We start from the raw sequence: 16,372 nt of genomic DNA, 5'->3' as shown, positions 1-16,372 counted from the left end.
AAGAATATCTAATATCTTTATACCAGTATCTATACTTTAAAGGTACCTACTGTCTCAACAATGTAGATTCTGCTGAAAAAATTTGCAAGAACAATATCCAACCATTATAAGATCTGCAAAAAACCTAGATCTTAAGTAAATAAGGGTTTCACCAAGTTATGCCGAGGCTATAATATTTTATCTGTACTATTTATTTTTTACCACAGAGTTACGGGTTTAAGCGATAAAACCACGTTTAGTAACTCGTAACCCCCATGACGGCGCAATTATTCTAAGTCGGTGTTGCCAGCTATCAACAAGGTTATTTCCCAAATTACAAATTGAAAAAATCTGAAAGATGTAAAAATAATATCAAATCACTAATTGTGATTGTACAATTATTTCAAAATTTAAAAAAAAATCAACATTCTAGTAAAGAGTAGTATAATGGGAAATGCTGCCAGCATTCTTGTCATCATTCCCATTTACATGATTTATATTATACCACAAATATCTGTATATCTAGTTAAGTTTTGAATTGTAAATATGAATGATATAGTAAAAATTTGACTAGCCCGTTGGCGCAGATTGTAGTGACCCTGCTTTCTGCTCCGAGGGTTGTGGGTTCGATTCCCACCCCGAGTCTGGGTGTAATATAAATATATATATATATATTTATATATGTATTATTTATAAGTATGTTTATCGAAAAAAAAAATGTAGCTATATCTGGTATATATCGGCTGTTACCTATAACACAAGCATTAAGTTGCTTACTTTAGGAACAGACGACCGTGTGTGTATTGTGTAGATATTTATCTATTTATTATTTATTTAAAAATTTCAAAATAAATCTGTCAACGTCATCTCACATCAGACATCACATTTGGAACACACCCAACGTGTGTAATTGCTACACAAAATGCCTAATAATAATTTTTTTGAAATAAAACTTTTTGCGCACGCTTGACTTGAAGAGGAAGCTGGTGAATGAGTGACGAGAGCGTTATGAAAAGTGTGAAGATAGAAAGAGAAAGAGTTACGTTTCGTAAGTTTCACTTCAGTCGTGTGATGGTAAAGTAATTTAATACATTTATGCATAAAAAAAATGTTATTCTGCATTCCTTCTCTATATAAACTAAGTGTGAAAGATTTCGTACTCTTCCGTCCGATATATAGATATTGTGAGATATTCGTAATTTTAATTGCGGAGATAAAGCTAGTACGATGAAAAACATCTAAATGATGATTTTTTTTACTTTCATAGTCATTAAAATTGTGATGTACAACATTTGATTAAACTGGCGTCCTTTCGTTTCTGGCCAAACAGAGATACATGCAGACATACCATAGCCGAAATTATAAGAGAAAAAATGGAGCAGTAGTAAATACAGTTCATTAACTCGTAACTTTAAAATCGGCAAATTTGAAAAAAAAAGTCATGGATAAATTGGTGATAAATTACCGATTTTACTGTAAGTCTCGGATGACTGTCATTAACACGCCACTAACGTACACAACAACGGTAATTTTATAAATAGTAATTATTTAATCATTCATTTTATTGTTTTATTTAGCGTTATGCTAGTTTCATATTTAGATTACAATATCAATTCCCAGATTCAATGGGTACTAGCGTTAATACCGACATTTTGGGACTCTAAATAACCAACATGAAACATAGAATATATAGCGTTCAACATATAAAATATATTATAATATTGCAGAGGATAGGTTTGATTTGTTTGTGACTGAACTAAAAAAATCCTAGACAAATTCAAAGAATTATTTTTCTTTGTTTGGTTTCTTATCACAGGCTACATACAATGGAATAAAAGGAACAGATAATATTGTGTCATTCACGCGGCTATACATAAAATAAGTGATAACAAAAATATTTAGACAAGAATATTTATTATGTAACCATAGCTGTGCCCACGAGTTCGTCCTTTTGATTTATTTTTGATTATAAACACGTGGTTTGGGTATTTACATGTTCAACGTGATTCTTTAAAATGGCATTACTTTTTTATTTATGAACCGATTGACATGATGATGACCACAATATGTTAGTCAAAACAACATTTAAATCAAATAAGCCATTTCTGAAATTAGCTTGCACAAACGCATAGACAAACAGACAAACAGATAAAAATTCTAACAATAATTGTTTTGGGTGTTATTTGCAGTCCCAAGGTCACAAAAATATTTTTTGTCATGTATCGTCCAGGTACAGGCAGCGAGCCGTTACATTTTTATTACATGTGCTGTGATGATTATTTTTTTTTTCATAAATTGGTGTTAAAATTCTAAATTGGTATCACAGTTCTAAGTTTTTCTCCGTCCGATCGGGCGCAGCAACACGACGTTTAGAAAACCGGTTGTGAGCCGCGAGGGACGTTGCACTCCGCAACTCCTAAGTGGTACTCTGGAACACGTTTCCCACCACATCCCATAACACAACCCTGAGGTTAACTTAGACTTTTTACAACTGGCGACACGATTTTAATATAACCTAAGCGACATTGAATGGTTTGAAATGGTTGTAAAGGGAGTTGGGCTTTTTCTTAAATGTTGCGATATCTGAATTTTACTTCTGATAAGTTAGATGTGTGGATTTAGGGACGATGTATTTCATGCAAGATATTACCAATTTTATATTAAAATACATTTTTTAAGAGTATCTACGCAGTTTCTTTCCTATTCTCTGCAGAATCTATCTAATCTTTCCTTATCATGGTACCACCCTTGGGATATCTCTTAACCAACAAAAAAGAATTATCAAAATCGGTTCATAAACGACGAAGCTATCTCCTCCTCTTTTTTGCAGTCGGTTAAAAAAATCCATCGTTAACCCCTGTCAATGTGACGACGCGTAAGTTGGCATATTTTAAATGTATTTAAACTGACTCCTAGAAGATGACTGTGCCATTAAACCTATCAATCAATCAAGATGACTAAAATATTGTAAATATGACAGTATTATATCACAGCATTCTTAAAAGAGTAATTAGATAGTTTCTTGCCTATTCTTACATTATGAATGGGCGATAGCTTCACTTTAAAAATAATAAATTTATTGAAACTAATATAATTTTATTTGTAAAATGTTGATTCATTTTTTGATGCCTATTTGAATAAATCATTTTTTTTTTCGGATGGTCTAGTGCTGTTGGTCCTAGTGGCCTTAATAGCGTCACCGGTACTGAGATCCAGCCGTGAATTCAGTAAAGCAAAGGAGAATGATACGATTCCATACATTCTTGGGCCAAAATGTAATGAAATGAAAATGGTATCAATTAATGCATTTAGGCTTATTGCTCCCTCGCTGAAAATTATCTATATTTTGGCTCTCTGAGAGTGGAGTTATTAGACTTTTTGTAACAGAGAGGTTATGTTACAATTTCTATAAAAAAACCCGATCACTAAGTTCTTGTAGCATTAATGTTTGTTAAATTTAGTGAAGACTGTTTGAAAACTCTTTACCAATATTGATATACACTTGAAACCATAAATAAATATCAGGAATGGACTCAGAATGCATCGGAAAACAGTAAACACGAAACGAGTGACGGACACAGTATTATTGTTAGTCAGCTGTCAAAGCTGTCATTAAAAATATGATTTATTTTAAATCGATATGAAATCGATAATCATTTTGGTTTATCAGATATTAATTGATATTGTCGATATTAATGTAACTTTATTTAAATATTCTTTATTGTTTACAGCTTTAATTGTGCATCTAAATATCTTGAGTTAATTAACTAGTGCAAACATTTTCTTTTTGAATTCTGTAATCGATTATAGTTGAATCGATACCCAAATAATTTGATGAAAACTATCTTTCCCAATTTTCTCCGCTCCTAGATTCAGAATTGAGCTGATATTTTATATTTTAAAATAAAAAAATATGACAAATTTTTTAAATAATATCTCTACTCATTACATTTTGGCCCAAAAGTCCCCATCTCCTTTTTAATATTATTATTTTATATTGATGATATATAGCTTCAAAAATTATTTTTGTTACCTCATAACTTTTTTTTACCGATGGTTATTTTTATTTTTTATTTTTGACAGTTAGTGGTTGTCATGTAGTATTTAAATTGAACGAGTTCTGATGTTTTTTTTTCCATCCCTACTGCGTATATGCGTCTTTGTTGTATTATCGATATGTTTTAAAAAATACAATAAAAAAAAATAACAATATTAAACCGAAGTCGGCTTATTAATTGTCTCAGAACAAATACAGTTATATTCAAAATATCTTCAATTAATAGAATTTCAATTGTTATAACTTTGTTAAACCTTAACTAATTATATAACTTTACTTAACTAATTGTATAACTTTGTTAAAACTTATGTATATGTACATTTACGTTACATGGGTATAGAGCTGGGTGTATGTTTCATTGACATTGGCCACAAGCTAAGGTATGTGGCTTAGACTGGATTAGCGGCTAGAGTTGGCCTGCGCGTTCTTTACGTACGTCGTTAGATGCGATTTGATATAATGTTGCGTTTAGCGAACATTATTTCATATTGTTTAAGCTTTTCTAATTTTATGAATGAGAAAGTAAAAATATATATCGTTTATATAAAAATTAAATACAATTTTAAATGTCTACTTACGGATTGGAACTTATAAACGCGTGTTACGTATTTTTAAAATTTTAGTAATTTTTGCCCTAGGCCATGTAGCTCTTAGTACACTTAATACATTGATATTAGACAAATATTTATAACATTCTTATAAAACAAATCTAATTTATTGTGGAAAAAGTGTGTGCGGGCAATTCACACACGGCGGAAGTGAAGAAGTGAAGTGTCTGAATAGTCGTAAGAATATAGGCGTTTACGATTTATTCTAACGACTACTCGTGAAAAAGGTGAAAAAGGTCGTAAGCGCCATCCAAAACGCGTTGGTACTCGTTTTGACCAGTAATATATTCTATGTCATTCTCTTATATACATTTATCCGTTTCTTTTCTTATCGAGACGCATCTTCGATTCATCGAATTTTCAATTTTTCCATTTTCAAAGCAAAAAATCTTCCAGTATTACAATAAAATATTCGCTACGTGCGAACTTGGTAACTTTTCTTCAATGAGATAAGTGGAATTTTCTTAGTACAACATGTCTGTTACATTGTAACACGACTAGTGTACTATTACACTTGAAGTAATTACGTTAATTAGTATAATTTAAAAATAAAACTACTATGTGTTAAGTGTTAAACGCAGTGTAGTCGACGCGACGTGAACTCACGTGACAACTTATGACATTGTCGCATTTTGTCACGTCATCTCGACATATTCGTCGCCCACTGAGGGGTTGCAAACGTGTCATTACTGTAAAGTAAAAAAAAAAAAACATCAAGTTGTATTTCCACACAAAGTATTGTGTAAAAAATTAAGAATTAATCTTTTTACTTTAATTTTACTGTTGTTGCCATATTTTTTAATGTTGGTTTTTATAGCAGTCAATGACCCTGCCTTCTGCTTCGGGTTTGGTGGTTAGATTTATATCGCGAGTCTAGATACGTAAAATTTATTTATCTTTATACAAATTAAATGTAGGGTGTTCGATTCCTAACTGCGTTCCTCGAAATGGGGGTTCTGTAGGAGTTATAGATCACATTACGCGTGAAAAAAAATCCATAGCCACTATTCCTATTTAAAGCAAGACAGTAAGGAGTCGAACACCTTTTATACATATGTAGGTAATTTATTTAATTACAAAAAAAAAATGTACAACAGCCACCTGTCAACTAAAACGAAGACATTAAGAACATAACAATACAAGCCATTTAAAAGCCAGACAAAGTGCTACAGGTTTGTTTAAAACCTCCTTTCTAGGACAACATTAGAGCGTAGTAACAGGGCTAGCATCTGAAAGGTCATCAGGGTTCGTTCAAAGTTGACATTTACCTAATTAATAGTGGAGTAACCTTTGCGGGTCGTTACGGACACGTAGCTAGAGACCGAATACCGATGCTAGTCTGTCTGTAATTACAAGTTAACTGTCTTATTTAACTTAAGTAGTCTGCTAAGAAAAAAATAATAATTAAAATTAACTGATCCCTGAAACTAACCGATCAAGCGACTTGCGTTTTTATTAAAATGTAGACATGTACTAAAAAATGACAATAACTTCAGTATACGATCTACGTAAGACCGGACCGGACTGACGCCGCGTTGGCGCAACTGTTACAGCCATGGATTGTACCTGTTGCGTTGGCGGATGCGGGTTCGATCCCCGCTTCTGACAAACATTGGTATTGGCCATACAGGTGTTTGCCGTGGTCTGGGTGTTTGTGCGGTCCTTGTGGGTCTCCCCACCGTGCCTTAGAGAGCACGTTAAGCCATCGGTCCCGGTTGTTATCATGTACACCTGATAGCGATCGTTACTCGTAGTAGGGAATATATCCGCCAAACCGCAATGGAGCAGCGTGGTGGATTAAGCTCTGATCCTTCTCCTACATGGGGAAAAAGGCCTATGCCCAGTAATGGGATATTACAGGCTGAAGCGTAAGACCGAATAAAGACTGCGGAGAATCAGGAAGCGCGAACTTGTGGAGGCCTATGTGGAGCAGTGGACTGCGATAGGCTGAAGCGAAGCGAAGTATGTACAGCACATATAATTATTGTGTCAAATGGTGGAAAATACTCAGCCAGAAGCAGCAATTTCGATTCTCTGGACAAAAAACTCAACCTAACTCCTGTCACCAGTAGAGACTTAAAGTTGTGGAGTTAAATCTTGTGATATTTTTTTATACTAACCGAGGTCCAAGTGTTTAGACACTAAACGGCACGAAGATTGGAATAATTGACTGATTGCGTCGCTTAGCGGTTCCAGTTTTTTCACAGGAGCACAATAACTGACAGCTTACATAAGACTCAGACGTTCTGTTGACGCAGATTTTATTTCACAAAACCATTCAACTGAATCTTTTCGCTTAGAAATATACATTAGTAAATAGACAACTTATGGTCATTAGACATCTTATTCCAATTTTCATCACTTTAGCCTAACGCAGTCCACCACTGGACATAGGTCTCAAGTTCGAGCCAAAAATAGCGCGAACTTATATGTTTTGCCCATAGTCACCACGCTGGGCAGGCGGGTTGGTGACCGCAGGGCTGGCTTTGGCGCACCGAAGATACTGCTGCCCGTCTTCGGCCTGTGTATTTCAAAGCCAAGCAGTTGGATAGTTATCCCGCCATCGATCGGCTTTTTAAGTTCCAAGGTGGTAATGGAACTGTGTTATCCCTTAGTCGCCTCTTAACGACACCCACGGGAAGAGAAGGGATGGCTATATTCTTTACTGCCATAGCCACACATTCAAATTTTACCTTTAAAATAATAATAATAATAATAATAATTAATTCAAATATTTGGTACATAACAAAAACTATTTGTAACGATAATAACTACATTAGTATAAAACTGTGTCGCAGTCATTAACGCCCTCCTCACAAAGCGTCGTATCACAAAGATGACCAAATGTTACAAAAAATAAACATAAACACAATGAAACCAGGAATAATAAAGATCAAACAACAATAAAATAACTATGATAAAACAAAGATAATAAAAAGGGATGCAATGATGTGGAATTTAGAAACGTGTGTTGTGTGTAAGTACGAAATGTTTGTGTGTGTGTGTGTGTTTGTGTGTGTATGTGTGTGCGTAGGTGTGTGCGTATGTGTTTGTTAGAATATGTGGATACGTTTCACTTCGTTCACCTATAAAAACACCAAAAATGTCTAGCTAGGTTACAGTGACCAAAAGTTTTTCCGTCTGATTATAATTTAATTTCAATAACCAGTTTGTCAATTTAGATTTACATACACGATAAGTTAGGGAGTAAATATTTAATTGCTTATTAATTTTATTGTACAGTATGGGACTCAAGTAATAATACTGACGAAATGAGGAGACTCTGTGACAAAATTGAACAGAACATACTCTATCACATCTCCGTTTTCCAGATAAAAACCGTTCATCAAATGGGGTGAATTTGTGTTTACGGAGAACAGAGCAAAGGACAAATAACTGTCGAACTGTTAATACGCCACAAATCTCGTACAGTTCTGTTGTTGGGAAACGGATAGGTCTCGAAATCATAATCTTTAGGATACATCTCTGCACTCTTTCCAGTTGAAGCAAGGTTGTTTTGGTTGCACCACCCCAAACCGGTATGCAGTAAGCAAGTAACGATTGGACAAGGGCATAATAAACCATCTTCATAATTTGGAAACTAGCACTTGATCTTAATTGTCTAAAGATGTATGTAAGTTTACGCAACCGGGAGGCAATAGCTTGTATCTGATTCTTCCAAGTAAGATTTTCATCAACGAGTACACCTAGATATTTTACAATGGAAGAGCGAGTTATATTGCTACAGCTGCAAATACCATGCTCGGTATAGCATTTATGTGCGGTTATAGAGAAGGAATTGGAGGGTAAGGAGCGCTTGCAGCCAAATGTCATAAACACAGTCTTATCCAAATTTAAAGTCAGAATGTTGTTAGACAACCAACTCGTCACGACGGTGAGAGCCATTTCGCTATACTTACGCGTCTCAGTCCAATTTTTACCATGGACGAGAAGAACAGTGTCATCTGCATACGATACAATTTTGCAGTTTGGTATTTTAAGATTACAGAGGTCATTTACGTATATCAAGAAAAGAGTGGGACCCAATATACTACCCTGTGGTACTCCATACGTAAGATTCGCCTCATCACTAATGACACTGTTTATTTTAACTTTTTGCGTTCTTTCAGATAGATAGCTTTTCAGGAGTTTTAGAGCAATTCCCCTGACGCCAATTTTTTCCAATTTAATAAGAAGAAAAGGAAGAGAAACTGTATCAAACGCTTTAGACAGGTCCAAGAATACACCCAGAGTCCTCCTTTTACCGTCAATATTTCCAATCACATCGTCCACCAAAGTCATAAGCGCATCCTCTGTAGATTTACCAGCTCTAAAACCATATTGGTTACAAGCAAGCAAGCTATATTTCTCTAAATAAGACACGAGTCTTTTGTTAATAAGTTTTTCAAGAATCTTTGATAGAGAACTTAAAACAGAAATAGGTCTATAATTGGTAACAGATTCTTTACAACCTTTTTTAAATATTGGGTGAACAATGGCGGTTTTGAAGACCCTGGGGAATATTCCTTGAGACAAGCAGAGATTACAGACCCTAGTAATTGAAGGACAGAGAATGTCCACGGCGCTTTTAAGTAAAGATGTTGTTATACCGTCCCATCCAACAGCAGAATGGCTCTTAAGACCATTGATGATGGTTGTGACTTCTACGTCATCAGTCTCATTCAAGACCATCGAAGTTGACGCCAAATTTGAAGCAATGTAAGGTAGGTAAAGCTGAGGCTTATTCTCCAAGCTACCAGTGGCAGAAGCGAAATTTTTACCTATGCTTGCAAAATATAATAGAACATTGTCGAGTTTTATTAATAAAAACGATATTTTCAAACTTATCATCAAAAACGAAAAAAGAACCGACTTCAATTACATCGACGAGTAATACAACGTAGATCGACGAAAAAATAGTCAAATAACTACGCGTTATCAAAGATTACTCAAAAAGTAGTTATCAGATCTCGATCAAATTTGTATGTAACCACACGATAAACATCAGCTTTCGACTAAATTGAAAATTATCAAAATCGGTACGCTCAGTAAAAAGTTATTGCGGATTTTCAAGTTTCCCTCGATTTCTCTGGGATTCCATCATCAGATCCTGGTTTCCTTATCATGGTACCAAACTAGGGATATCCCCTTTCCAACAAAAAAAGAATTATTAAAATTGGTACATTCAGTAGAAAGTTATGCGGTATAATACAACGTAGGTCGACGAAAAAAGCGTCAAGTAAAAACGCATTATTAGATATAACTCGAAAAGTAGTTGTTAGATCTCAAATAAATTTAAATGGGACCAAATGACACACACCACCTTTCGATCAAAAGAAAATTTGTCGAAATCGGTCTACCCAGTCAAAAGTTCTGAAGTAACATACATAAAAAAATACAGTCGAATTGAGAACCTCCTCCTTTTTTGGAAGTCGGTTAAGAACTAAGGTCTTTTTGTATGAAGGGTTTTATTTTTATTTGACATTTAATGGAATCGTTAATTTATATGACAAAATTCCGATGAGAATGTGTTTGTTCGAAATATATGTTTTTTTTTTAAATTAGTTTTGAAAGAAAAAACCGTTTGCATTATATTACCAGTCTCAATTCAAGTTATTAGAAAAGTGAAAAGCTCAAGCATTTTCGAATATTATTTAAATTAGTTATTTCTTTTTACCTATAAAAAAGTTACTTGCTTACAAATTAAAAAAAAGACCGATTAAAAATTTATTTAAGTAAAAAGGCATTATTAGAAATAACTCAAATAGTAGATACTTGTTAGGTCAAGGAATAAAACTATAAACATTTAATTATAAACTCTAAACTATTATAATAAGAACTATTTTTATAAAAATAAATAAAATTGGAGTGTCTGTTTGTAATATTAAAATAACGCTTTTTACTAAAACCATATGAAAGTATATACGGTACATATACCAAAATAACATTTTTTACAATTTTTGTCTGTCTGTCCGTCTGTTTGTTCCGCTAATCTTTAAAACGGTTGGAGCGATTTTGACGTTACTTTCACTGGCAGATAGCTGGTGTAATAAGGAGAAACTCAGGTTACTTTTATTTTAGGAATTTATTTTTTTTAATAGCTCTGCGAATTGAATAATAACTTTTTTGTTACATTTCAGGCGGACGAAATCGCGGGCACAGCTATTTAACTCAAGTCTCTACTACGATTATCTTGTGCTATTACAATACTACTTATAATTAGTTGCAATAGTATTTCTTTAGTATTATTATTAATTATTATTTTATAGTTTTTTCTTCAATAGTTCTTCTTCAAGATCTATGGTAGAGTATATTTTGTATCTATGTGTATCTTTTTGCGAACGGAGTCACGTGAATACAAGTCGTATTTGTTAAATTAACGAGTGTCTGATCGCGATGACGAGTTCGTGCGGTAAATAAAAAAAGAAGTCAAGGTCAATAAACTAGAAACTCCATATTTGTAAACATTGGAGGAATTACATATTCTACTGTTTTCCAGTGGATGATATAATAGTGCATATTAAAATTGAACTGTATATTATGTTTAAGCTAGATCGTAGAATTGCTTGCAAAGTCTAAGATTTCTTTTATCGATGCAGCGAATACGACAAAATAATATCTGGCTCGTAGAGACGAAACGAGACAAAGTAAAATTTTAAAAAAGGCTAGAATATTTTATTACTTTGGAACGTAATCTATTATGCCTACAGAACCCCCCACTTGAACAAACGTAGTCAGGAAGTCGAACGTCCCATATATTCAAAAGAAAGCGTTGCCTGAAATGGCCCGTATTGTGCCCCCTTCGTCGCACTTATGGCGGAATCGCGGGGACGCTATAGCACTTCCGCGATTCCGCCAGCGTTTGCCCTTGCGGCCCCGTCGTTTTCATAGTCCACCAAAAGGCGCCCTCGAATGATAAGCGCGTCTTCCTCCTCGGGACCGATCAGCGCGGACGATGGGTGCCCCGACTCACCGCCCGCCGGCTCGGCGAGTGAGGAGTAATACTCCCCTCTCGCAACACCGCGCCTTCTCGGCACCTCACCCCAGAGATGCAAACTCCTTACACCGCCCCGACGCCCCAGGCGTAGCCCGGGGTGGACAGTACCTGAGTCGACAAAGACCGGGGTGGCCTTACCCCTATACTCCGGTGGATTAAGATCCAGCGGCCCTGACCTTAACCTGCCGCCGGAATAGTACATTTTTTTTAAATAAATGTATTTAAAAATAAATGCAATACGATATGTATAGAAATAAAATAATTGAACAGTATTTATATAGTATTCAATATCGTTACATATTAACGCACTCAGTGGCGGTGAGGTCTAATAATGCACTATTTCTGCACATCTCGTTTCTTTCATCTTATATTCTCTATCGCATCCTTAGCTAAGTTTTAGGGTTCCTTCTTATAATATACACTTGACCAACAACTATTTCCAATTTATTATTTGTGTAGTAGAATAATATACATACAAAAAAACATGCTTAATATATGACCGGTTCCTATTTTCAGAAAACGAGTCGTAGACAAAACGGATCGTTTCCGAAAATAGAATTCATTGAACATAGTTTCGGTAACATAAAAATTCTTCACAACCAAAAAGACAATAATAGACCACGACAAATAGCTATATGGCTCATACAAATATTTTGTGGTAAATTAATAACTAACGACCACTAGAGCGTAACAACAAGCGTTTAAAGTCAGACGTATAAAAAGTTACTTTTTAAGGTTGCATGGTCACTATTAATACTTTTACATATAACTGACTTTACTGTGATTATCATTTTAAGATTATCAATTATTGTCAATTATTTCTGTGATGTTACAGATGCTATTGTCACGGGGGACTCTCTCTATGTAGGTATCAACAACACACAATATATCTTTAGGTTAATTTTTAAATCTTACTAATATTATAAATCATTATCGCACCTAGCGGCTATCAATTATCTGACCCTAGCGGTATTAGTTCAACAATCAAATCAGTTCATAGTTTATCGTGTACTGTCCATAAATACTCACAATATTTCGCATTTGTAGTAGGATAGGACAATCGCGGTTATAAAAACAAGCAATCATACAGAACCCCACCAATAGCATAGATTAGAATTATTATTAGGTTAAAGAACTATCCAACATCTATTTTTCTATTTGCGCGCGAACCGGTTGTAAGGAACCGTGTGAAAATCAACCAAGATGGACGCCGTGCTGGTCGTATGACAAACGCCATTTTTTACTTTTTATTTATAATTTTAAACGCCCATAAAGTTGAGTATTTGTTTTGTTTTCTTTTTTATTATGAGCAATAAATCTTGTTGTTAAAACTTAACGTATTGATAAATTTATTTACTAGATACGCGTCGCTGTTGTACGCGAGTATTTAAAAATTCCGTGGGAATGTTAGAAATTTTCGCATAATTTATTAATTTATATTTATGATTGCTACTTATTGTGCTGTGTGGCTACGGCACTAAAGAATTTAGCCACCCCCTCTCTTCCCGTGGGTGTCGTAAGAGGCGACTAAGGGATAACAAGGTTCCACAACCACCTTGGAACTTAAGAAGCCGACCGATGGCGGGATAACCATCCAACTGCTGGCTTTGAAATACACAGGCCAAATACGGGCAGCAGCGTCTTCGGTGCGACAAAGCCAGTACTGCGGTCACCAACCCGCCTGCCCAGCGTGGTGACTATGGGCAAAACACATGAGTTCACGTTATTTTTGCCGTAAACTTGTGGAGGCCTATGTCCAGCAGTGGACTGTATAGGCTGTAATGATGATGATGATTGCTACTTAACAACACACACGAGTTCACGCATTTTTTACGCGAACTTGTGGAAGCCTATGTCCAGCAGTGGACTGCAATAGGCTGGAATGATGATGATGATGATGATGGCTTAATAATATAACTAACAACTATATTGATTTATTCTCAATTACATTTATGTATTTTTTTAAGTCGGCAAATAAGAATTTATTAAAGAGTTGTCAATTCGAAATTAATAATTTTTTTTTAAATCCACTTTGAAGTTGTTGCTTTTATGGAAGTAGATTTTACCGTAGAATGGAGAGAAATTATTATTATATAATATTCATTTATTCGTCAAAATAGGTACCTGATACATATGTGGGTACCTATTATAATTAACTTCAGAATTGTAGCAGTCATTCATATCATTCATATCATTCATAGAGAACAGAACTACAAACGCCACCATGGCAAATACATATTTAGAGCTGTACCTACATATATTTTTCATGTGTGGTGATCGAACTCACAACAATAAATACAATATGTACCTATATAATTATGTATATACAATGTGTTTTGTCGCTAGTAATATAATACATCTATTCTTCTCTTCTTCTATGTTTCTCACTTCAATGTTCCATTAAGAGGCACATAGAGATAATTTTTCAAATTTATACACTATGTGGTAAATTTTACCCGGTAGCGCCTCCTGTCGGGTGAAAATAGACATATTTGAAAAAACAATGCTGCGAAAACATAGGCAAAGACCCGATTTGAATGTAAAACTTTTATTTATTTATTTATTTGTCGATTCATTGACCGAGCTACCAGAGTTATACAATACTGTTTAAAATATGTCAATTTTAAAGTAACTCAGTAATGAGATGTAATTTCCTACTTGTTAATTTTTTCTTTCACTTATAATTTCAGCTATGGTATGCCTACAAACAAGTTGTATATGACTGACGAAATAAAAGTGTATAGGTTATTAATAGAAGTAAGATTACTAGAAAATATCTTGTGCAAAATCTACCTGTCCAGTCCTATCAGTCCGACTAGAGAAGGATCGGAATATTACAGAAGGTTACAAATAATAAAAGCCATTCGTTCAAATTAACGAATGATTGAAAAGAACAAATAATTGTTTTAAATCGTTTATTACATCAATTGCATTGCATTGTGATATTTCAAAACAATAAATAGACTGGTGTCATACATACAGTTGTATAATATTGATTTAACTAACCGTTAATTCGTTTATACATTTTTTTTAAATTTCATTTATTACATACATAATCTGTCACATACAACAGTTATTTTTAAGTAAATACGCCTAGAGACTTTATTTATTTATATCAAGAAAAAAGGATATATGAAAACTCTTTTGTATGAATTTGTCATACAAAAAAAATATGTAAAACATACTATGGATCCTTCATTTCAATTTTGTACAAGAACATGTTTCACACTTTTTTTCTGAAATAGCATCGCTATCCTTGTCTGATAAATATCCAAACAAAATGAAAGCATCAATGTCAGTCAAAATATAATTTCTTTCTGTATGATTGATTTAATATGATTTTACATTTTTTATAGTTGGTACTACTTATTTATTAAAAAAAAACTTTATACTTTTAATCTGTAAAAAAATTCCCGTCGTAATTATAATATGTGACAGTATGTATGTAGTTAAATATATTTTACATAAACATGAAGAGTGTATATATGTAATAAATAAACCAACTTGTTTTACTAAATTACTCAAAATAATATCTTTCATAGAACTATTAAGCATAAAGGAATGAACGAGACGTAAAAACAAAATAAAAAATAAAATCATGTCTTTGGCTAAATACTGGTAAAGAATTTTTTATAGAAGAGTAAAAAAATTGTACTTTACAGGTCGCAAAAGTATTTCTATGGAATTAATTCTGTACACATAAAAAAAACAACATTAAAAATTAGTATTAAACATACTATTCAATTTTTTCCAACAAAATATACCATTTTTTATAAGCATAACTAAATTCCTGAAAATTAAATTATTGATTTTTTATGTAAGTAAAAATAATAAAATTATGATGCATGAAAAATATAAAAGAAGTTAATCATCCATTTTAAGAATGTTCGCCATTTTGTTTAAAATAAATTCTGTTTTACCACTGTCCCAACGTCTTTTTTACTCATAAAAATCAATATTCATTCTTATAAGTATTGTCCGGAAATAAAATATCAATACACATATTAGTTTAGAATTGAATTGATAAGTTTTTAAGAAGTTTTATGGCGTCTGATAATGTAAAGTTCAAATCACTGGTGCATCTTACACGTTTCAATATTTCAACCAATTACAAAACGTACACATTTTAAAAAATATAGCACCAATATTGAATATCAGCACATCGTGTACACAGAAACGATCGCTTTAACATTTAAAACATTTACAACTAGCAACACAGAACTATTACGCAAATTATTTTACTTAAAAGGGGAAATATGAACTTGACTTTTTTTTCACTATATTAGACACATTAATATATATAGATAACATATATTTTCGCACCCTATTTTTAATCACACATATCTAGTAAATAGAAATATACATTGATAATGAGAACAGATATGTTAGTTTTTTTTAATATTAATTTAATTATTTATATATGGTAACATTTTAACTATGGAATCTTCGAAAGACAAATGAGGGCTATGCATGATATATTTTGCTTAGCATTTCTCTTAAAGGAAGAATTCTAATCCACGATCATGCAATATTTCATAGGCCTATCATTTTAAACTTTTAACATATTACTAAAAAAAACAATCAATTAACGTTAACACATGTTAAAATTTACAAAACTACAACTTAATCAACATAAGTGTTGCCACTACAATAATTATACAAACATACCTAATTTTATTTGGTCTCATTTTAGTAACGGTCACTTTAACAGAAGTTTAAACTATTTTACAT

Source organism: Melitaea cinxia, chromosome 12 (genome assembly GCF_905220565.1).
Source record: "Melitaea cinxia chromosome 12, ilMelCinx1.1, whole genome shotgun sequence".
Lineage (NCBI taxonomy): Eukaryota > Metazoa > Arthropoda > Insecta > Lepidoptera > Nymphalidae > Melitaea > Melitaea cinxia.
This window is presented reverse-complemented; position numbering follows the sequence as displayed.